The sequence below is a fragment of the Hetaerina americana genome, unplaced genomic scaffold (assembly GCF_022747635.1).
Source record: "Hetaerina americana unplaced genomic scaffold, ioHetAmer1.1.p SCAF_7, whole genome shotgun sequence".
Taxonomy (NCBI): domain Eukaryota; kingdom Metazoa; phylum Arthropoda; class Insecta; order Odonata; family Calopterygidae; genus Hetaerina; species Hetaerina americana.
This window is the reverse complement of record NW_027287316.1, coordinates 62,143,687-62,167,674: the sequence shown is the minus strand read 5'-3', so window position 1 is coordinate 62,167,674 and position 23,988 is coordinate 62,143,687. Positions and strand designations below refer to the sequence as shown.

At 40.3% G+C, this 23,988-nt stretch overlaps 1 protein-coding gene and 1 non-coding gene across 2 annotated transcripts in view; both read left to right on the top strand.

The window, feature by feature from the left end:
• The window catches only part of LOC139696858 (uncharacterized), a 521,008-nt gene that overhangs the window by 269,475 nt on the left and 227,545 nt on the right, over nucleotides 1-23,988 (top strand). The window lies entirely within an intron of this gene.
• On the top strand, nucleotides 22,290-22,371 carry TRNAL-AAG (transfer RNA leucine (anticodon AAG)). Its single transcript has one exon. It is a non-coding gene; the product is annotated as a tRNA-Leu (tRNA).

Genomic DNA, 23,988 nt, shown 5'->3' with positions numbered 1-23,988 from the left:
ATTCAGCCTCGCAAATCATGTCTTTTGCGACGTCAACACGGTCTCTTTTTTGCATGAAATTGAGGTCTTTTGGCACCAACTTTGCTGCTACACGACGGAAACCCAAATCATTAACCACAATGTCTTGGGCGGATCCATAGGCAATGTTTAAGTCCTCCGCTATTTCTCTGATGGTTAATTTGCGGTTATTGACCAACATTTCTTTTACTTTATCAATTTTTTCACCGACTTTCGATGTCGATGGTCTGCCACTGCGTTCATCATCTTCGATTGACTCACGACCACTTCTGAACCGCTCGTGCCACTGGTAAACGACCGTTTTTTTTAGAGAATCGTTGCCGAAACACTTTTCCAACATTTCCAACGTCCGTGCGCCACTAAATCCGTTTTTTACGCAAAATTTAATACAAGTTCGTTGTTGCAAATTTAAATCCATTTCTGAAATTGTAAAAAATCGCCAACACACACAGAGATAGATGTACTCTTGGCTACGTAACTTTTGCAAATGTCAAGTTATGACACTAAGATTTAAAGGGAATATCAACAACAGATGTACCAATTTAACAAAAAAAACAGAACTCAAATCGGAACGATGGGAGCGCCACACGGTGGTTATTCCGGGAACTTTTTGATCAAGGTAGTATTGGCATCAGTTTTTTAGGACTTATTTGTGAGTCTTCTTGTCATCTTTTTTGCAAAATTTGTATAAATATTTTTGGCTTTATTGCATGCAGCGTGTATACATACCTAGCGCTTGGGTGTCCCTGAGTTGCCATTTTGGCATGAAATCATAATTCTCGTAGGTGTAACCGCCCAAGTTTGGATAACACATTACAAAGAGGCGGAGCCATTATCCCCAACTTTTGGTGTAGCCGACAGATGTCAGCGCAACGAAAATGCGTATGCGATAGAAACACACTCTTAAGCACAGTGGCATATGATTGTGGGTAACTTCTTATGCATATGGGTGCAGAGAAATCATTTAGTAATATCATGTTTGGCTTCCTTCAAAGACATTGTTTTATGCGTCAACTGAATAGTATACTTATACATAGTTGTAGAAATAGGAGTATAGTATGGGTAATAGAAATATACGAATGTACACAGGTGTACTCAATAATGTGTAATGGGTTTTTTCACTGTTTTTGTTAGATTGCAATTGCTGATAAAGTTATATCAATTAAAAGGCTCTTATTTCAATGGATTCAGGCTCGTACTTGTGAAATCGTGATTGTATTGAGGGACGAGGCAGTCAGGATCACGACATGGGTCAGGCAGGATTTCACGAAAAGTTCAATGCGGCACAACCGGTTTTAATGTTCCCGAAGATGTCCTCTATGAGATGGAACCGGTTGTCCCGAATTTATTTTCCGTGAAATCCACAAAAATATTTCTCTCATTCCTTAGACCCGTATTATTTTTTTACTTCCTCAATCCGATCACTAGTTCGCGAATGCTAAACGTCAATGCGTGTAACCCTATTACGTGTCGGCGCGGACCGCGGCTCGGACATCATATGAGTCTTTCATGCCAATGGCAACGCCGCCTGCATAGTGTATCGTGCCAATAGGACACCACTATGCGCCGCCGAGCCTCACTGAGAGTGCGTGAGGAGTGCCAAGCGGTCCTAGCCATATTTTCACCTTCATTTTCTAGGAAATGGAAACATAAGGGAAGTTCTAAACAAGTAATGAAGAGCTGCGCGTAGTGGTAAGGCAAAGTCGGCTTTCAATTTCTTCTTACTTACTTTACTATGTCACGAAGCCCATCTACTATCTCCAGACTCCCATCTATTATATTCACGAATAAAATTGCGGATTTTTCTCCGGAGTGAACGACCCCATTACGATGAGTTTCGATTATAAATTTTCTCGGAACTTTCCCCCAAACGGCCTAACCGTGGTAACTCAACAATTCACAGCATGATACGAAATCCATCCCGTTCCGCGGGTCATCAACACGGCGAGAATTTCACGCAGCGTGCATCTCATTTCAGTAATCTCCCGTGTCCTAAGCTCGGAGATAAGAACGTTTTCTTCACGTCCCCAAGCGCCGTGTACGTAGAGTTCATACATACTTTACCTCCCCGCCGGCCCACCTTCCCGCAAGGGCACCCCCTGTCCCCGCGCTTTTACCGCTGTGCCGGCCCCTGAGGGGACGACGGGGAAACAGGTTCGAGCCAACTCACATACGCACACCTCCGCCACCGTCCCCCACCCTCGCTCCTGCTCGCGGTATTCCTCCCAGACTTAACAGCCCATCTTTATTCCACCACCGCCCACCCCCACCCTCACCCAACTCCATTCCCCCCCTCTTTCTCTCTCTCTACATCCTCCTTTGCATCCACGTTTCCATCTCCCTCTATTGTTTTTTCTCGCATTCCATTGGCTCTGTGCCTATTGCGGTGAGTAAGTTACCTCTGCTTACCTGGCGATGCACCTTATCACCGTACTGTTGCCTATCCCCCTCCTCTCTCGCAAAGTTTTGCGGAACTGCGTAGCGGGAATTATCGTCTAAAAGGGTTCATTCCCCTAAATACGTTACTTGGGTCGATGTATGGAATTAGGCGATTTTTTTTTCACGAGGTGAATAGACGAAGTTCATATATCAGTGTTTCACAACCGATGCTCTTTAAATTCGGAATGTTTCATGAAAATTCAGCAATTATCAGCATTAAAAAAGTCTTTAAACATAATGGAGCGTATGACTTGTCTTTGTTAGTTGTTATTAGGACCAGCGGACTGACTGACAGATGAAATTGTTTGCAACATGAGGTGTCAGAGGGTAATTTTATGTAGAATTGTGATATTGGATCCAAATCATAGCAACAGCTGCAAAGTGTTACACGGTCAAATTCTCTACTCGTTCAACATAGTCTCTCTCTCTCTGAGTGTGCATCCAATACAATTAGTCACCACATGAACTCGATCATATATAATACTTGTTATACGTGATTTGAAAACTGAATCTTCTTAGGGCGAGGAACATAAAATATTGTGTATTTCAATTACTCCCTCATTTCCATTCAGCAGATAGTATTTGATGATATGTGGTTAACACGTTGTTGCCTTACAATACGCGACATCATGAATGAAACCCCGCTTTTCGGCATACTATTCCATTCTGTGTATGATCGTGAATCACATGCATGGTTCTGATAATAGTAATTACCTTTCAGAACACTCTGACTATTATTTCAATGGCTCTCATTAGGCTGATTTAATTTGACACCGTAAACATCTATGCGTGTAAAATGCCATTTGACTGGTCAGGTAACATGCGTAAGGTAATTTGATCCTGAAACTTTTGCGAAAAATCTTGTGAAACTTCTTGACCCAGTAAACCAGGTTGCCTAAGAACGTTTGAATCGTTGAAAAATGCTTATTTTCGCAAGTAAATTTATGATTTTTCTGAATTTTGCATCCCGCAATTTGAGCACATCGTGATTAAATGTAGGCACGTCCTATTTTCTAGCTGGTTGAATGAAACGAAAGCCCATCCAATCATCAAAGAAAATGACATTTTCATTGGCCTCGGAGACTCATGAAAAGCAAAAGAATGAGGAAGGTGACGTCGCATTGGTGACTTGATCTGCGCCAAACCACCGTGAACCTTTGAAATTGGCGCTGAAATGCCAAGTTTACTGCCACTTCGAAATTTTTTTGTAAAACATTTTCATATTGTGAAACATTTTCGCTTCTCTCGAGGCTGTGAAAGCTCAAAATAATTCACCGCTATGATTAATCGGAAAATTCGATTTCTTGAGCTGCTTTTCGATCATTAAAATCAGATATTGCATTGAATTTTTGAATCTTATCTCCTTTAACCATGCGATATTTCAAAGAGAAAGAGAGAGATTAGTATTCCCTTCCTATCCGAATAAAATCCGATAGTTTGAAACTTCCGTTAAACTTTATTGCGATTTATCACTTAATAAATCCGTTGACAAGATTCCAATCGATCTCGTGAAAACAATTTTTATTGTATTTTTCATGACATGATTTGAATCGCTAATATTCTCCAAATCCCCAATGCTCTTCCTGTCCGAAGAAGATTTAATATTTCTGTCACCATAAATTTCAACCTTGTTAAAAAAAAATGATTCCCCTCTAAAAAAAGATCAACGCCATTTTGCAAATTTACCCTTGAACCTGGTAACAGAAAACAGTATGGAAGTTCCGTCTTCCTCGGGTGTAAATTTTCTTACAGCTTCCACTTAATCTACCCTGCCCTCCGTCGGCATTTCCACGCCGTCCCGAAAACTCCGCCCCTTAACATCTTCCACACCCCCCTTTGTCCCGACAAGACCCTCCCCCCAACGCCAACCCCCTCGACTCCTCCTCATGGTCCCGGACAAATCCTTAGCGCTCCAACTTGTCTCGAGATTAACGGTCATATTTATTCTGTGGCGCCGAACGCTGCTGCTTGAGGAGCGTAAATTTCGCGTTTTCGCCGCTTCTCCGGCGTTCTTAACCGGTTTCGGCGGCGAAAACACCCATGATTCTGGTACTGGGAATGGTTGCTGCGGATAGCGTAGTGGTTTCCCGCAATCATCGTGGACGCGAGCTCGAATCTAGCCGATGGGTGATTTTTCAATCGTGTTCCCATTCATTCTTCAGGGAGATTTGCCGAACACTTCAGGTGCAAAATCTTCTTAGGATTCTTGTGAAGTTGAATTTTGGATTTCCTTGGCTCATTTTGCTGAGATAAGTTTAACGCCAAAACCCGAGATACTCTCCGCCTTCTAGGAATACATCTATCAATTATAATGTTCTCAAAAGTTTTCACGTATTTCATGTGTCGCAAATGGATTCTACTTGTTGGTCTTCTTCCGTCCACGCCTACTGGGATGTTTCACTCTCGATTAAAGGTTTCAATTGAAACTAAAATTAGAAAGGAATGACAACGTAACAACGACAGCATCGTTTCTTTAAATCCACCCCACTCAGAAACATTATATGGGTGTGATTTTTATTAATATTTAAGATTGTGCGTACCAATTTAAAGATAGTAAAGCTTATTGTTTCACATAAGCTAGGCCACGTATAGAGGTATACGCAGACTTTGTCTGAGAACCATCGGATATATTTTTGGTTGTTTGGAAATTAGATGTCATTGATAAATCGTGTCTATGTCATGGAATAATCTCCAATTTTTTTCTCGTTTTTTGGTAGACAAAAGAAAATCTAGCAAGATTATTGGAGGAGCTAAGGTTCCAGTCAAGGCTACGTAGGCTATCATCAAAACCTCAGATTAGGTACAGAAGAGTCGCATTTACTTCAACTCTGAGATAATTATTTGCCCACTCTTAGTTCGGCAAACTGGTCCACTAAAATAAAATAAGACGTGAACTCCTAAGCAGATATAATTTTTTTATAAGTACTAATTGACAGCATTGCAGTTTTTGCCGTAACAAAACCATCATTTGTGGTAATGATTTCTTTACCTTCCCATTTTACGAAATCTTTCTATTTCTTCAGTTTTCAAATTTTTATTTCAGTTCCTACAAATAATCGCTATAGATAAAAAAGGTAGATTTCCTCCCCGTTTTCCATAGGTTCACGTCATCAGCATTCTCGTTTTCCTATAATAATAGTTTTTTAGCTCCGAATATTTGATTCCCCCGTGATGTAATCGTGAATGCATTTTATTCCGCCAACATGTCCGCACAATTTTCCCTCTCTGCTCGTCGAATATTATTGATTTGCTTTAACTTAAAAGAAATGTGAGCGTTTTCATAATTCGTAGAAGTTTGCTAAATCATTCTTCGCATTCAGACCATCCTACTGCCTTACCTCGTTCTGAGATTGACTCACTTGACTGTTGAAAATGCAATTCCGTATGCCTTAACTAGAAAAGCCAAGGAAATTTCACTTCTAATCGTACGCTGGATGTGCATTTTTTATGTTTCATTTGGAAAATGTATGGAATTACCCCTAGAAATCAGTCATTGCGCGTTGCTCTGAAAATTTCCACGTTCGTTTTTCTTTTTAGTCCCATTTAACCAGCGCTCCCCGGAGATGAACCCGTTTATAGCAGTTCACCCTCCAAACTCCCTCCCGCCGATAACAACAGCCCGCCCAATTGATCGATGCAAGCTAATTAAGTGCTCAATTATTTCTTTGAAGCATCCTCTCTTCTTCGTTCCGGGAACGAGCGGGAAATCTTCGTGAGGAGGGTCATGAGTGGGAGGAGAAAGTCACGGAGGAGCGGTGGTGGTGGTAGGGAGGGGGGTAGGGTAGGGTTGACGTCTTGGGTGGGGGATGAGGATACGGCGATGGAAGCGGCGAAGGGAGGATGATGCTCGGAGAGAGAGAGAGAGAGCAATGGCGATGGAAGGATCCAAATTATTCCCATCGCCCCGGGCTTGCACGTGGAATCGCACGTCTCTTCATCGCTTCCGAAAGCCTCGAGGAATGTAACGGTTTTCAAGATGATAGGTACTTCAACATTGCCATATCTGCCCATTTCTCATTGATTCGGATTAATCCTCGAAGCTATGCTGCTAGTGAAGATATATTCCTCAGCCGTGTTGGTGGCAAAGCGTTCGTCAAATGTGTATTTTTCGAGTTTTCCAAAGTCATAATTCATTCCACGTCGTCGATCGCAATCGTTCGGCTCTTGTATTGTCCGGGTGTTACGCGAAGGATTTCTGGTCTGGAAAATTTCCGTTAACCCTTTTGGATAGAGTCAACGGGAGCTTCTGCCTGCCTGCGATTCAAAACCGACCGACATTGAGCTAGCACCCAAGGTTTTTTAACCACAGCCTCGCTCTACACGAGCAGTCGTACGTTTTTCACTGAGCCACCTTACAAACCACAATTTGATCAGTACAGCTTTAGTTTATCGGTACAGTTCATTTTAGTAAATTTTTGGTGAATGGTCCAGTTGCTCTGATAGATTAATCTGAGCTTCCGGGAATATGATGAAATTTTCAATTTTAGGGGCCACAGTGGGAGGCCTTCAGGTGGTTTAGTTAGCAAAATTATTGTACAATAATTCACTATCTTCTGGTGCCCAGGAATAACATCGTTCTTTCGAGTTATATGCAGCCAACGGCTGGAGCGTGGTTATTTACGTTATAGTTCGTCTAAGCTTCTTGATTAGGCTCCGTATTTGAAATTTATCAATTACGTTCGTTCAACGCTGTATCCGTCAAGTGGGGAAGAAGGTTAAAATTCGTTCTCATAAAGAATCGCTTCTTTTTTCGTCTTGTCAGACGAGAGGTGCTTTTTGAATGCATAAAAACCAAATTGATAAGGAGAAGTGTAACAGCGGCAAAAGCCATTTGCTACCAATATATGGCATCGTAATAGTTGATGATGTTGAAAATGTTTTATGAATTCCAATATACTACGTCAGGAGAGGTCAGAACGGCAAGATTAGAGATATCAAGTGTAGAATTGATTGATCAAAGTTGTCATTTTTTCCACCGACGATAAGCAAAAAGAGTAATTGTTAGCGGCTGGCTGCGTAAGTGAGAAAAAAGTATATTTGTTTTTTCTCTCTAAATAGCATAGTATCTTTTCATTATTTCATCTGACCTTAGATCATTGTCCTTCTAGTTACTAAAAGCTCCTCTCTTATGCGTAGGGAGGTATATCTCACATAAAAACCCCAGTGTATGTACCCGTATTTAGCATCATGATTATTATTTTACAACTATTTTACAAATTTATCAATACAAGCAATTAAGATAAACTTAGTATTTGATGTTGCATACCTGCTGTTAAATCGCCCCCTGCCACAGATCCTGGCGCTGGTTTGAGGGATACACGTTAGAAGTGGAAATAGTTTTGATCCAATTTATCTAAAAAACGGTTGCGTGGCTTATCCACTCCAAAGGGTTTGGCTGCTGACTGGTACGCCAAAAACGGCAGAATCTGGTTACTCTTAGCTTAACAGAAGCTGTGCGAGGTTTTCAGAGTAGTAGATACAAGGATATTATTGTATTAATGGGAATTCACTGGCAGTAAATGGAAAGGAACTTATCCCCTTACTCTGATGCATAGATTTAACACGAGATGGGGATTATTACTAGGTGTACTTTACCCTCTCATATCAAACAAACTTTCGGGTTGATAATTGTGATTTAATAGGGAAAGCGTGACAAGAGATGAAAGTAGAGGTAACAAACAGTGGGATTTAAGTTGAGGAAATATCTCTTGCAGGCTTGTATGAATGCAGTAATTAGAAATGGAAGGCTGCAGAGTTTACCCCATTATTATCCTTAGGCGCAGAAAGTCGCCATTCCTTCTTTTCACTTTATTGATTTAGCAAAAAAAACGTGATGTGGCCATTTCGGATAAAACACTCCTCAGGCAAACCAGTCCCCTATTCAAATCTCCGGGATTGGGAGAACTCAAGGTGGTGAGTCGGTAAGGAACTTCTGTCGTGACATTAAATATGGTACTTGGGAAATCAAGAAGTTAAGAGACTCTCCGAAACGGGTAGAATGAACGAACCTATAGATTCTTGAAGCATAAGTCAAATGGAATGGTGTGGAGATGAGCGGTATCAGTAAGATAATTCGCACCACATTTGTAGTTAGAAATACTCCAAAGGAGAATTCATACCTCTTAATTAATTATTCCTTCTTAAATCTAATGTATGTAAATGCAAGGTCAAAATCAGACCTTTAGATTCACGGGACTATGGAAGTTAAAGCACTTACTCGAAAAAATACACAACCTGAGTGGAGCTGAGGGTGTGCAGAGAGGTGTGCCCGGGCATCGAAACCGGGCCCTTCGGTCATGAGTCCAATGCTCTACCCCTGCACTACCACGCACCTCCTTATATATATACATTGTATATATATAGTACAATACACAGAAACACACAATATAGAAATAAAAAAAAAGAAGAACACACACGTTATTTCTTGATATTTCGACGGAATCACTCCGTCTTCATCGGAAGATATAGAAGTAATTTAATCATTCATCGGAAGATATAGAAGTAATGATTAAATTGCTTCTATATCTTCCGGTGAAGATGGAGTGATTCCGTCGAAATATCAAGAAATAACGTGTGAGAGTTCTTCTTTTTTTTTGTGTTTCTATATTGTGTATTACTGTGTATTGTACTATTCGGCACTTCCGTGTTACGTCTACGAAAGCATATATTTGTATATATATATATATATATATATATATATATATATATATATATATACAGTATATATATATGTATATATATATTTATTTATATATTTATATATATATGCACACATACGAGTATATAGCTTGTATGCATATGTATTACCACTTGACTTAGCGAAAGTCATAGCTGATTAAAAACACACTCAAGCCTAATTAGGCGTAAATTTCATTCGCTATGCTGAGTCTTCATAGTTTCTTTGGGGTGTGCAACAAAAGTAACTAATTAAGAGCGCATTCGGTGTCCATGAGGTTTTTGTTCCGTACGTGAGACATTTTGTCTTTAGTGGTATACAAATCAGTACAAATGAGATGGCAAAAGAGATGGTTTGGAGGTCGTTGACCATCCGTAAAAGAAATTGAGGAAAAAAATTATAAACAAAGCTTAAAGGACTCGAGATACCTGATGGAGGGATTCCGAGAGAAGGGATAGTGTTGATAGTAGTCGAGGGCGATAAGTTGGGGGTGGAGAAGTAAAATAAAAAGCAGGACCCATTCAATTAAATCGGTCGCATAGGCCGAGGATGACTGCCCACGCCTTCTGGACGAGGCGACGGCAACCTAAAAATCCAAGTCGAATGTCATTCACCCCTAGGACCTCCGCCGTCCTGTCTCCAACCCGCCTTCGCCTCGTCCGCCCCTTCCTCAACCTCCAGTCTCCTCCCGCACTCTTCCGTACCCGGGCCGCCATCGAAGTATGTAAGCTACAACTGTCTAGTTTATGCACGTCATCATGCAAATTCATATTTTCCGACACTTAGATAAGGCATCGGCGTTTGTTCATGACGGAGGAAGTGATATAAAACGGGAGATTCGTCAATACTTATTGAGAATAACGTTCCTTTCCAAATATCTACTCTGTAAATGTAAAAATATTCTTTTATTATTTCTTCTCCTGATATTTTAGTTAGTTCGTGGTCCCCTGAGGTTCTGAGAGACCATTTATAATTCATCAACGCATTTACCAGGGTTCGAACTACACCCATGCAGAAGGCGGTAATAAAACCCATGACCTTTGAGTTCGCAGACGTATGCAACACCTGATGATTACACCAACCGGTTCCATCCATCGATTTTTCCCTTCATTGAACTCTGCTTTTAACGAAAATCTGAAGAATAAATTTCTGATTATTGAAAAGAATTTATAAACAGGTATTTATTTATAAATAAATTTGCTATCGCATGCTTTCTTGATTTAGCTAGCAATTTGAAATTCCCTTTTAAGTCTTTATTACGAGTGATTCCATTCAAATATCATTTCGTTATTTTAAGTTAAAGTAAGTAAAGGACGTCATTTCTATAATTATATTTATTATCATAATGTGATGACCGCTTAGTTGTGATTTTATTTTAGAAACTGCGTCAATACCCAAGGGATACCCGCAGCAAAGTTTCCATGTCGCCTTCGCTGATTCGAGCTACCAATCCTAAAGGCGAACAAAAGCCTTCGTCCACCATCAGACGCTTTAGGAGATTAAACGCTCGATAAAAAGAATTAAAGACATTGTGATTTGTTGAACCTCCTTCACCCATTAGTCATTTTGCTGCAGTTGTCATGTCGCTGCACGTCTATGTTTGGTTGGCAGCAATTAGACAATTAATATGATTTCGTTTCTTAAAAACATTTATTGAAAAAAGGTTCAACGAAAATTTTGCGTAATCCATTACTCTCTCACTCCCCGATTTTATTTAAATATATGGGAAAACGTTAAAGAGGTCTCGGTAAAAACAATCTGAAGGTAATTATGTACATAATGACAAATATCCTGAGAATGTAACGTGAAATCAACGCACCAAATGCTATTTTCAGGCAGAATTTCTCTGGGCTGTGGCATGTAGTTGCATTATTAGTGTTAATTCCCACATTTTTTATGTCAAAATAAGTGGAATGTGTTTTGAATGCTAAGTTTTGAGCAATCAACAGTGATATTGAGTCATTGATTGAACAGAAAGTTATTTTCATTATTAATCTACATCTACATAATTCCCCGCAAGCCGCCGCAAGGGCGTGTGGCGGGGGGTGTTAGGTCACCAACCGTAAAAAGGAAAAATACCACATGCAAAAGAAACAACACGGAAAATTACATCCACAGCAGCGCACACACTCATGCAAAAATCCCTTCATCCAATACTCATGCAAACACATATACCGCAAAACAACTAAAAAACTGCACCCCATGATGCAGCACGAAAGTCATCCTACAACACGGAAGCCAGGACACAACAAGCAAGAAATTGATGCAGTATCAACCATGTAATGATCCTTTACTGATTGAAATACCTTCAAGTATATTAGATCGTTGGAACGAACTGAATGCCTCAAGATGACTTTCTGTAACAAAAGATAACGTGATCGGTTCATTCCGTCATTAACTTCTAGCTGTGAATTCGGTCTGGACGGAATTCGGATGCACGTCATCATGTGCCAAACTTGAGCATTCCTTGATAACCGGTTTGTACTCATAAGTGGAGAGTGGATTCTATCTGAATGAATTACGACGCGCATACTATGCTCGAGTCTTTAAGGATTCTGAGAAAAAGCAAAAGTAAATTGGTAGTGGTCGCTTGAGGCGATTCATGTTGTGCTCCACTCGTGATTGACTTGTAATGGAGGAAATTAACTCTCAATGAAAGTAGAAATTGCTGTTCCTTTTCGGGGCCGAGGCACCCTTATAAGGTCGTCTTTGATCAGATTCCTGTTTTTGATTTTTTACTTTTACCGAGCATCACATTTTCCAGAAAATCTGTTGATGATTGTCAAACTTCTGGTAAAACAAACGGCTCCACTTAATTGGATTCCACTTCAAGACGATTGCTACTTCACGGTCTTGTGTTATGAAAGTGTTTTGAAAATCACTCTCGAGTTCCGTTTGTGTGTTACACTTTTGAATGGACAAATGCGCGTTTTGCATGTAATTTGGTTCACGCTCTGCTCAGTGAGACAAGGGGGCCCCGGCTATCCTTTCAGGGCTTCGTTCGTATACCCTCGGGTGTGATATGTTGTTAAGAAAGAGATTTTATAAGGGTAAATTTACGGTGAAATCGGAATTCAATCATTGCATCATTAAAATCCCAATTATTTTTTTTCTAAATTATTTTCAATTCGAAGTTTGTATCAAATCAAAATGTGAACCTCAAATCGTTCTAAAAAAACATGTAGGTAATGGTTTAAGTTTAAATATCATTACGTTGTCCTGCTGTTGAAAAAATTGCATTATTTTTATAGTTCATTCTTGTAACCAGTACTAAAACTAATATTTTTCCCCAATAGATGGTCATTATGTGACAAACTCCAGAACAGAACACTTGATCTGAGTGTGTTTCTTTTGATATGGTTGCATACATCAAAGCCATTGCCCGATCTATTAAGACAAATAAATACATGGGATTGATATGACCTCGACCGTCGGAGAACCGAAAAACCCAATTACTGTCACATAAATTAATTTAAGGAGGTATGATAACTGTGTTCACTCCCACTGGGTGAGCGTGATGATCTTTGCAATTTCAGCTCTTCGCGGAGGAAAATCGGGATCCCGTCCCTTCGAAGTGTTGCGTCTTTAAAAACGAAACTTTACGCTTCCGGTCCCTTGGGTAGTAAAAAGAGAGAAAGAGAGAGCGAAAGACACTGGGAGATGAATTTCGGCGGAGAAAAGGAGGCCAGCTTTTGCCACCCCCTCCCACCGCCCATCGCCATCCTCGCCCCCGCCCCTTCTCTCGTCTCCCCCATCCACCCACCCATCCCCGCCCCCTTCCCCGAAAAAGGCCTTTATAAAAAGATGCTACAGCCATTCCCGCCCACGCCCCTTCTCGCCGAACCCGTAAATCACTCCCTCCGGTCTTCATCCCGCCGCCGCCGCCTTCTCTTTCGCCGTCCTCGCCCCCTTCCGCCATCCCACTCCTCTGATTTTCTCGTCCGAGTGGCATTCATCGGTCGAATGGAAATAAACCGAATGACAACGCGCCGAAGTCCCCCGCCCACACAACGCATCAGGGGCCGGCAACCCGGGGGCAGATTGCGTGGACGGTGTTTAGCCGGCGCTCGTTGGAAATCTCATCTCTATGTCGTCTAAATATCTCTTCCAAATCCAATCTAAACATTGCTGTTTACCGGCAAGGACGATTTTTTTGGTCCTAGCACGGTCTAAAATACAGCATGTACTTCTCGTTAGTTACCATGTATGCAATTGGTTCCCGTGGTGGTTATAATTCGTTTAAGAGTGAATTGCTAATGAGTTTGAAAGAGCGATCGTGGTTGCCATATCGTAGTAGTTGTTATTAGGGAAGGCGAGCCGTCAGCTGAGGTAATTTGCGTCATTAGGGATAGGTGGGTAATTTGGAAGGGGCAAGATGCCTAGGGAATGGAGTAAGGGTCGAGAAAAATCAGGCTTCGACATTAGCCTACTCTTTACGATAGGCGCCAAGGGGTCCACAGTTTAATGACACATCCGGCGGACGGCGTACTCGGTCATTACTCTAGCATGGTATCTCAGTGCTCAAGCTCATCTGTTCAAATTTTACCTCGGACATGGGTGCTTTATTTATCCTATGGCTATTTATTTACTCCGATGTTGAGTTAAAAACCTTTACGGTTGAGTCATGTATAAACCGGAAACTATTTTTATGTGGAATGAATAGGCAGTAGTTCTTCATGCTGGTCAGAATCACGCACAGATCAACTTGAGCAAATGATAAAAGGTTTATGCCTTTCTGAGCAAATTCTTGTCTCGTCTTATCTTGTTACTGGAAATTGTTTATATCTCAGTAATTTAACCTTCACCATAGGGCATAAGTTACGTCATTACCCTCCCAGGATAATAACGGAGGAAATTTAAATGCTTAAAAGAGTAAACACACTTCATTGCAGTTGAAAATTTTTCAAAGTTTAGCCCCATTTTTAATAATAATTTCGGAGATGAATCGGATAAGTGAAAATAATTTTGTCTTGACTCATGAGACTTCCATCTAGCATTTATTTGAACTGCGGGACTTCATTAAAACTATTTCTGGAAGTCAAGAAAATCGAAAGCTGTCAGCGCATTTTAGTGCAGTTTTGGCTTGTAATTTACGAACAATTGTTTAGAAAAGTTTGCAAACGCAAAACTGGTCACGAATAGATTGTTCTCTCCGTATTGCCATTCTTCATTTCATTTTTTATGCCATTTCCCAGTGAAAAGGGGAGCCGCCATCTCCATAGTCTTCATCCCTCTCTAAATCCGTCATCCTTCCATTCCTACCAATCACCCCTCACTATTTCTTTCCTCTCTCTCTCTCTCCGCCTTCTTTAAGACGATAATCGTGTGGTTCGGCGGGGGTCAAAAAGCTATGATTGAGGTGGTGAGTGAGGCGGGGGCGATGCGAGGCGTACGGCTCGGGGCAGTCATTCCCTTCTGTTTTATGCCCTCCTCATCTAACGTCCTCCCTACTTCCCTTCAACGGCGTTGCCAGGCCAAAATTTTCGGCGTTCCAATTTCTAAAACGAACGCGTTCGTAATTCTTTTTTTTCAGGAAAAATAAAATTTTGTATAGAGAGAAAGAAGGAGAGAGAGAGAGAGAGGGATCCGGGATTAATTGCTGGCTGAAAGTTCGAGCCTTTTTGCGGGTTCGCCTTTGAATTGGACTGTGCCGAACCGCGGATTTTCTGGCGTTTAAATCATTCATGCAACTTTAAGGAAGAGGATGCTGCCGTAATTTTTTCAGGGTACTCACTTCATTGCATGCATATTTATGTTCATGTTGTTTGTCTTTACAGTATTTTCTCTTAGATATTGTTAAATTTTTTCGCATTTTAGTCTTCGCCATTTCATCGGGCATCATCCGGCATTTTTTCAACGTTACAGATTCAGTAATGCTAATTTATATCTGTTCATCGTCTATTTAACTTTCTCCGTTTCGATGTCACTTAGATGTAATTACACTCAAATATCCCATCTTCTCTCTTGGCCGAGATGAATTACTTTGAGAAGTTCTGCTGAATTGCTGCACTTTCGAAATATTTTGTGGCACCACTTATGGTACATTCTCTGTAATTAGTTGCCGTTATCTCTTCGGAATTGCTTTTTTAATATCGCTAATACATGTGTACAGTTTTAATGAATTAATCCTAACGTACTCTTGTTTTCGCGATGTGCATGCACATAAGTAAACGGGATCACTCAAATTTCACGTGTGTTGGAATGTCTTTGATTCTATTGCATCATCCTCCATCTGGTTCGTTGCCAATTACACTCAGTATGGTTCCGATTAGGCTGAGGGGCAGTTTCAAAATCTATCATGTGTCAGTATAAAATTGAAGTTGCTATTTCATCGCTTTTTAAATGGTAAAGGGGTGAGAGGATATATTTAGCTATTTATAGCATTGGGATTTGCCTCTGAGTAATTTTTTTAAATCCAATAGATCATTCGCTCGAAGAATGCAGCAGCTAAAATTTATGTCTATAAGTCTCTTTCGCATATTTATTTATTCTATCCGCAGACTTCGCGACTGTTTTCACAAGGTTGACGCTGGGCGTGTGTTGAGAGTTCATTTTAGGTTTCCGTGCTCTCTTATTATTTTTCTGGGCTAATCTTAGGAGTCTGTTTTTTTTCATTCAAGTCGATGAAAAACATGCGGAGGATTTTCTATCGTAGGTGAATTTTATGAACGTTTGGTGTTAAAAGATTTAAGACTTTTTCCGGCTGAAATATTAAAGTGTCCTCCCTCGACCGAAGTTTAGCCGTATCGTCTGGACGACTGTGTACACTTTAATGGTTAGAATATAACGCGTACCCACGGAGTAAACGGCACTTGCATTCGTTTGCCTGTAAAGGAGTTGTTTTAGAAAAATATTTCATTTTTCTCCGTTTTGAGTGCTTGCAAAAATATTTTTTAAGTTTTGCGAAAGTTGATTTTTAGATTTTCATGACGTTTATCCGTAGAATTTCTCTCTTTCGGGTCTTCACTGCGTGCGTTAAAATTTCTGACAACAGTTTTGCCAGTGCCCGAGCATCTTCAGGTCAAAGGTGACCTGAAAAACTGAAGACCGGCCTTAAGATGCTGGTTGGAGCACCGGCGATACTTGTTAGTAATGTCAACGTACGCAGTGAAGACCAGAAAAATGGAGAGAAACTTACGAATCTTTTGAGTGGGGCTTCATTTTATTTTCTACTGTAGTTATCCTATTTTCATTTTGATTAAGGTTTGTTAAGCTCACGATATATTAGTTATCCTATTTTAGCTATACTGTTTTCACTTTGATTAAGGTTTGTCAAGTTCACAAAAATTTCACTTATATTCTTCATCCTCCTGAGGTGCTCAGTTGTATTAGTTGGTTTACATACATCCGTAACAGATAATAATATTCATATGTTTTCATATAATTGTCCAAAATACCACAATGTCACCAAACACTATTTTTGGTTATTCATCTCTATTCTGTCCACCGAGAAAGCTAACTGTAATTCTGTAGATAATGCTCATAAAATGTTCAAGCTCTTAATTAATGTGAGGTAGAACAGAGAATTAATGCTGAAGTTCATGTTAAAATGTTATGTTTGACTTATTCTTTTGATTGTACTAAAATGTATGAGAAAATCATCAATGTGCCTCACGCCTTGGCAGCCTTACCCCTTGGACTTACTTTCATATCCATGAATTTCAGATTTATCAAATATCTTCATATATCAATGAATTAAAAATTCCTAAAATGAATTAATATGGGAGCGAAAACATTTTTCTTCTTACTATTTAACCCTGTTATCCTATATTTTTAAACAGCTGGGATATATTTTATTAAAGAACCTGAAATTAGTCTATAATTCTCTTCATTAAATGAAGGCTTTCGGGGTGGTTTTTGATATCTTACCTAAGATAATTTTTGAAATGTGCAAAAATAATATGAATATGCGATTTTTTTTATTCTCACTGATTTCATGGTATATATGGTACATACGGTGCATTTTTGCTTTAGCGATATTGGTGTCCAATGCGTAAGGGAAAGGTGGTATAATATTTTGGTGAAGTGAACGGTCCAATCTTCCCATCTTACTCTTTTTGTGATGTGCGAAATGCACGCCAGAGTTGAAACCTTTTTAATGAACCTTTAATAGTTACTTAAGTCCGGTTTTCACGCCATTTTAGTTTTACCTCTTGATCTTCTGTGACCAAGAGACTTCAAATCGGAAGTGTCACGTTCACGACATAACAATCTCTCCAGAGAGGCGCGAAAACACAAACCCAGTCTGTTATTAAACTGCATATCCCCTCTCGCTAACTGACGGCACGCTCCTTTAACTCACCAAGATGGCCTTTTTTGATATCCTTGGGATAGATTATGGCTGAATTGATTTTCGCGGACTAGAAGGAATGAGGGAAAGAAATCGATTTTGAAAAATGGGATCTCATCCAATCAGTGGGAACCATTTACTTTGATAGGGATCGCCAAATTTCCCTCACGAAATCAACGCCCCACTTGCTCTCCCATCCTTTCCACTTCCTTTTTCCTTTTTAAACTGACACAGGAGGTTCCGTTTTCTGCATTCCTCCGCTCCGTTCATCCGCCCCCGCTAATTTGACGTCGTAAGTATAGGTCTTCCGTTCCGCGACAAAATCTTAAATCCGCCCCCTTAGTGCGAGATAAGAATACGTAGAATGAGAGCGAAAAAAGTATGTTGCAATGTTATTTTCCGTAACGTCGCCCATCTAGAGGAAAGGGAAAAAAATATAGAATTTTGCGGCCGACCGTTTGGATAAAGAAAGGACGTCCTTTATTTCAACCCGGAGAGGATGTTTAGTGGGCGTCCGCCTGGTTGCTTTTATTTTGCCGCAGCTGTTGATTCACACTGGCATAGGATGTTGGGTCGAAGAGATTTGTGTCACTACGCATGAAGTGCGAAGTTCTCTTTGGCCTCTCCGTCTCCGTTATAAACTGCACAATCCGTCATTAAGGGTTAGGCAGCGCTTTTCGCGGACACTTGCAGTATACAGTTTACGTTCCTTTGACGAAATCAAGAATAAGTGATTTCCATGTTTATTCCACCCATTCAATTACTAAAGATTTTTTAGGCTGTAAAATACACATACCCTTCATTCATTCATTGTTTCATTGCCGGCTTGGATTTCCACGGTATACTCGACCAATGAAATCTTTGCATTTATTCATTTTTTAGGCTGTAAAATACCCTTCATTCATTCATTGTTTCATTTCCGGCTTGGATTTCCACGGTTTACGTAACTAATAAAATATTTGCTTTTATTCAAAAAGTATTGATATAAATTTCCTATGAGCGAAGCTATGTGTTAAAGGGCTTATTTCTATTTTCGTTAGTATTTGACGTTTTCAGAAAAAGCAAATTTATGCTCCATCGAATCCATCACAAATGTATATGACCTAACAATTACCCAAAAAGGGATAATGCAGAAACTCCTCCGCAGTAAAAAAAATAAATCCCCCGAACCAGAGAGGATACTGAAAAAGCTCGCGCCAAAAATGACGCCTGTGTTAAAATAAGTATTTAATATGCATAAGTCGATTCTTTTAGGTTTAGTTCCCCTATGATGAAAAATAGCTAACATCGCTTCCAACTTTATAAGTGGAAATAGATAGGATACCAATAAAACCAACTTATTTATGTAACTACCCTCTCCTGTCAAGCTCTAAAACGTATCATTGTTAGCAACCTCATGATATTTTTTGGCACTCATGACCTAATATCCAGCAAACAACGCGTATTGAGAGAGGAGAAATCATGTGAAACACAGTTGAGATTTTGAATATGATAAATTGCTATTGGGGGAAAGGAACAAATAAGTAGATGCAAGTTTCATAGATTTTAAAAAGACCTTTGATATATTCACCAGTCAAATTGATGCACTCGTTGGAAGGGTACGGATTAAACGATAATGTAATAAACTGGGTTAAGAGCTTCTACATTAACCACAAACAAAAGGTAGAGATAGGTGAGAGGTATGGATTTACATTAATGATACTACTTCAAAAATAAAATATAAATTTTTGCGTCGAAAACATTTCTTTAAGGATTGAACAAGGTTTAAAGAAGGGTTGCCAGAAACGTTAAAAATTGATATGAAAAGGCACAAAGAGTCCCACACACGTATACTACAAGATCTGGGATGGAAACCTTAAACTATACGAAGACTCGAAACTCGATCAAACCTATTGCAAATAAACCAACCGTGCGGTTTTCATCCGACGTAGATGTGATTCAGTTCCTCATTACATAAGCAGGACTGACAAATGTCAGAATATGGGGAATAGACTGCCGAACGGATAAAATTCGAGTTTTCGTCTCTCGAGCGCACTATTCGCGTGAAAAACTCAAGGGGGAAACACTAAGACGGAAATGGATAGGCACAGGCTGAAATAGTTAGGAACATACAAGGTACATTAACCTTCAACTCACTTCATTTCTGGCGTCCTAACGCCCTCCACCACGCGTCCCTGGTTCGGGTGACGGGGTTTCGTGTTGAATAAATTATAGGGGCTATTTATTTGTGATTTGTCCGTCCTGTATAGGTAGAATGCTAACTGATAATTAGTGACTGAGTTGTTCGTAGTCCCGCCCTTTTTAGTGGGGTTCCTTATTTGCATCACTTGTGCAGTCGTTGGGGTGGTAACTAACCATATTAATGCTCGTAATGTGTATAACGGGTGGTGCAAGAATGGTGACGTATCATCCCCTGCCAAACTTCCTTGAGACGACTTGCGGTCTAATGTGTAGATGTAGATGTCTCATCCGATGGTATGCATACTCTACTTGAAGGATACTCAAGCAGGGATCAGGAAACTCCTAATACATATTCTGCCACCGATGGGAATCGAACCCAGGGCCAGATGCCAGTATACTGGTCGCTGCATCAACTCTGGCCACTTTAAGGTTTACGAACTCCGCCTCGTCATTGAATCTTCAACACATGAAGATATCACGACATGAAGAAACTCGGGTCGTACTTGTACATTTTAAATAAATTAGTGTAATACAAAGTTCTTGATTTGATTCCTAATTTTTTAATGACTGCAAGACCAGTAAAATCTTAATTCCGTTGCATTGGCTCTCCAAAGTTTTGAACGATCTGCAACAGCAGACAAATAAACAATGATGTATTAAATAATAAGGAATAATTGGCGAATAAGTGTTTAGAGATTAACAGTAGTTTAGTGCTGCCGGTCTAAATATCCGACCTACGAAGGGCTTGATCGCAATGCCGAATTTTTTCGCCCAATGAAACCTGGATATCCGGGGGCATTTTTTTTTCAACTGTGCAAAAAAAAGAGTGGCACAGGCATGTCGTTGGCGGGTGGCCGCGTGGCAAGTGCGGGTTACAGTGGCGCATTCCGACAATCGTGGCTAACGAAGTAATTAAATGATGGAATGCGCCTGTCTCGTCGCGTTTCGAGTCGGCCACCAGATGTCTCTCGGCCAATCAGTATCCGCGTTTGCATGGGTGTGAGAGAGGGAAGGCCCCAAGTGGTCCGCGAGATAGAGAGGGAGTGAGCGAGTCCTCCCGATGTGTTCGGCGGGATGGCAGACAGGCAGCAAAGCATCCTAGATTCCCACTTGCCCCGCCTCCGTCCATGCCCTCCTCCCACCGAGCTTCGTTCAACCCGGAAGTGACGTGGCCCGCTTCTCACGGTCTGTCCTCATACCCCTCATTCCACTCGCTAATCACACACGTCTGGACACTGGTAGACACGCCTTCGTCATTTTTTTTTTGCCGGGCGAAAGTAAAAACGCTCGAGGGACTCGTACCCTCTACACCCCGAAATTGCTGAGTGTTAATGCCCGTTTTGTTGTTATTGGATTTTGAATTAATTTCTTCCGAAGGGGTAATTTTGTGATCCGCATTTCCAAATCTCTAACTGCCCTTTTCGTGTTCGAGTAAATTATAGGTGGAGCAAATCTGCGTCCGATCCCTCCCTTCGAGTTCCAAGGCTACGCAAACTAGTATCAAATGCTTTGGCACCAACCCTGAATTTTACTTTTTTCATGCATAACCAAAAATTCAGTGACGCTACAAGGATGCATTCTGGGGACAAATTACACGCCGAAGGCTTTGTGTCATCCAAATGATTAAATAATGAAATATTTAGCTATAGTCTCTCTAGAATTGTACTCACATTAATTTTACGTTTGTTATCATATTTTTACAATATTTTATATTTTTAGAAATAATCCAATCTTTTCTCTCTGTTAATTTAAAGGAAAATGGTTAATTTATATGTATGAATGAGTATGTGTATAAATATTTCAATTTAGGTTATATATATACACACATGTATGTGTGTATATATATATGTCTTTTATATGTATGTATGTATATATATATATATACACATATATATATATACCAATATATATATATATAAACATATATATATATATATATATATATATATATATATATATATGTATATATACACATATATATATACCAATATATATATATATATATATATATATATATATATATATACATATATATATATATATATATATATATATACATATATATATATATATATAGTATTCTTATTAGGTAATCTACTGGATAAGGTAGGTTTTTGGATGGACACGAATACCAAATAAATATTTTGTGACTCCTAGCAAAGTAAAACACAAGCCAGCAACCTATTCTACATCGGGTCCCTATTCATCTCTAAGTAATTCTATCCTCCCTTCATCCCCTCCAGCATCCCTATCGTGTTCCTGCCCTTTCCTCGTTTGCCTAAGATTCTCCCCTCAATTACAGTCTTCAACATCTCACTACCGATCATTACGCCCTTCATCCAATTTTCCTGCCTCCATAGGATTTCTCCCAACAAACCCCTCCCTTCGCCCACCATACCAAGTACTTCCTCATTAGTTTTCCTCTCGGTCCATTTCACATTATCCGTTCTTCTCCACACCCACATTTCAAAAGCCTCTAATCTACGTCTATTCTCCTGTTTCAATAACCCGTTTCCGCGCCGTACATAGCTGCGCTCCATATCAAAGTTTTTACGTTTTCGCTGCTGCGAGTATGATCTTCGGGATCTCACAATCAAAGTCCTGCTTTCCCTGACCCGACCATTTTCATGTCTATGGAACGATTTGCCTTTATAAAGTTTCTCTTTCGATGGTGTTATTTATATCGGTAGCGTGGCCGAGCGGTCTACGGCGCTGGTCTAAGGCACTAGTCTCTTCGGAGGCGTGGGTTCGAACCCCACCGCTGCTATTCGTTTTGTATTTTAATGGAAATTTATGTATAGGTTTGATTAAGTGTAGCATTGGCTCAGGTGTACTCTGTCGGTGAATTCTTATTGTAACAAATTTTACCTTTTTCATTTCCTTATTGCTTACATTTCTTCATCTTAAAATTGAATCTCTCAGAGGAAATGGAATTGGATTTGGGACTTCGAAGTTGCAAATTGTTTTATGCTATAATAGTCGTGTACCCACATAGCATTTGAGTTTCGTTTTACGTGTAATTCCCATATCCAGTAATAAACTCATAACCCGCCTCGCTTCCGCTTTAATTAACTTTCTTTCACATGAATTGATTCCGTTATTGCGTTCCTGCCAGTGATAATTATGTAACTCATGATAATGTAAACTTTTCTAGCTTAATTGATGCCTTCACTGTATTATCGATGGTAGAAATCATTGACTACCTCATCTGATTAGCTTCGTGATTACCCCGTTAGTTCGTTCACATACGTCAATTGACCTGAAGGTTGTAGCTTGATTCTCACCACCGAAATGATAGTTTGAAATTTGGGATAGTTGTTGATAGCTTTCCTGTGGTGAGTTGATATTACATTTAACCTAGCGGTACCATAATAGCATTATTATTTCTCTCTCCAAGTGAATGATCGTTGTCTGACGGAGTAAAATTAAAATTCGAGATCGGAATGGTGTGGTTTATTTGGCACTGACTCCACTCGCACGGTTTGATCCAGGCTATGGCAAGTTTTAATTGCTAATCTGATTCCTGCTGAGGTTCCGTGTGATAATCGTTTTCTCTAGTCGGCCTAATGGGACGTTAAAATTGTGGACTCCTGGTCTCTTATGTATAGTGGGTTATCTCCGACCGATGAGCCTCCCAACTCTTTTCTTTTGAAAATCCAGCCCACCCTCAACTTGACCCTTTAAGGTGAAAATATTTTCAACTCTTAAGCCTCCCCCCCCCTCCCTAATGGCAGAACAGTTAAAATTCTTACCCGTCATTTTCCTTAAGCACTGGATAATGCATTCGTGTTCTTACTAGAAACTCATTCCTTGGGCACACTCCGGAGAGTGTTTGCGTTAGGTTTGTGGTGTCAACAATGCGTCCGGGAAAACTCTAACTCAACGAGGGTGTTGGAAAACAATTCGAGGATGACACCCAGACCACGGAGGCTTTCTTTCCAAAGCACCTAATTTGCGATGCACATGCGCGCGTCACGAATGAGTTCTGTAGAATGAATTTACTCGGAATTGCTTGCAAAGGGGGGTGGGGGGAGTCGGAGACTCGTGACTGCTGACTGCATTTCCCCCCCGTTTCCCTCAACGCCTGACTCACCCCCGACGCACCTCCACAGCCTCGAACCCATTCCAAGCGCCACCATTTCCTCCGTCTCCATTCAGCGCTTTATCTCCGCGAGTCCCTTTTGTGTGTGTGCATTTTACATTGCAGCCCCGTTGTGTGACAGAGGAAATAATCTATTTCCCTTCCCCTACCCCCTTCCCTCTCTCTCTCTATCTCTTTTTCCCTCTTTATTTCTACCCCTCGGAAACCATTCCAGCATGTTTTCCATTCGCCCACGGCGCGGGGAACGATGGGGGGGCCCTTTTACGCAGTGTCAAGTTCCAC